The sequence below is a fragment of the Arachis duranensis genome, chromosome 3, assembly GCF_000817695.3.
Source record: "Arachis duranensis cultivar V14167 chromosome 3, aradu.V14167.gnm2.J7QH, whole genome shotgun sequence".
NCBI classification, from domain to species: Eukaryota; Viridiplantae; Streptophyta; class Magnoliopsida; order Fabales; family Fabaceae; genus Arachis; species Arachis duranensis.
Genome location: NC_029774.3, coordinates 117,458,982 through 117,459,897, shown reverse-complemented (window position 1 = coordinate 117,459,897; position 916 = coordinate 117,458,982). Strand labels below are relative to the sequence as shown.

At 40.9% G+C, this 916-nt stretch overlaps 1 non-coding gene across 1 annotated transcript; it reads left to right on the top strand.

The window, feature by feature from the left end:
* The first annotated feature begins 310 nt into the window (after positions 1 to 310).
* Positions 311 to 418, top strand: LOC127746401 (small nucleolar RNA R71). The gene has a single exon (XR_008008021.1). It is a non-coding gene; the product is annotated as a small nucleolar RNA R71 (small nucleolar RNA).
* The last annotated feature ends 498 nt before the right edge of the window (positions 419 to 916 follow it).

Sequence of the window (916 nt, the reverse complement as noted above, 5' to 3'; positions counted from 1 at the left end):
TTGGTGCATTTTGCATTCCAGACAGACTTTGAGAAATCATATTGACTTGTTGAGTCAATATTTTATTCTGAGCCAATATGGCGTTCAGAGTGTCAATCTCAAGAACTCCTTTCTTCTGATTCGTCCCATTGTTCACAGGATTCCTTTTAGAAGTGTACATGAATTGGTTATTTGCAACCATTTCAATTAGTTCTTGAGCTTCTGTAGGCGTCTTCTTCAGATGAAGAGATCCTCCAGCAGAGCTATCCAAAGACATCTTGGACAGTTCAGACAGACCATCATAGAAAATACCTATGATGCTCCATTCAGAAAGCATATCAGAGGGACACTTTCTGATTAATTGTTTGTATCTTTCCCAAGCTTCATAGAGGGATTCTCCTTCCTTCTGTCTGAAGGTTTGGACTTCCACTCTAAGCTTACTCAATTTTTGAGGTGGAAAGAACTTTGCCAAGAAGGCATTGACTAGCTTTTCCCAAGAGTCCAGGCTTTCTTTAGGTTGAGAATCCAACCATATTTTAGCTCTGTCTTTTACAGCAAAAGGGAATAGCATAAGTCTGTAGACCTCATGGTCAATCCCATTGGTCTTGACAATGTCACAGATTTGCAAGAATTCAGCTAAAAACTGATGAGGATCTTCCAATGGAAGTCCATGGAACTTGCAATTCTGTTGCATCAGAGAAACTAATTGAGGCTTAAGCTCAAAGTTGTTTGCTCCAATGGCAGGGATACAGATGCTTCTCCCATAAAAGTCAGGAGTAGGTGCAGTAAAGTCACCCAGCACCTTCCTTGCATTGTTGGCTTTGTTGTTGTTTTCGGCTGCCATGGGTTCTTCTTGTTTGAAAATTTCTGTTAGGTCCTCTACAGAGAGTTGTGCCTTAGCTTCTCTTAGCTTTCGCTTCAAGGTCCTTTCAGGTTC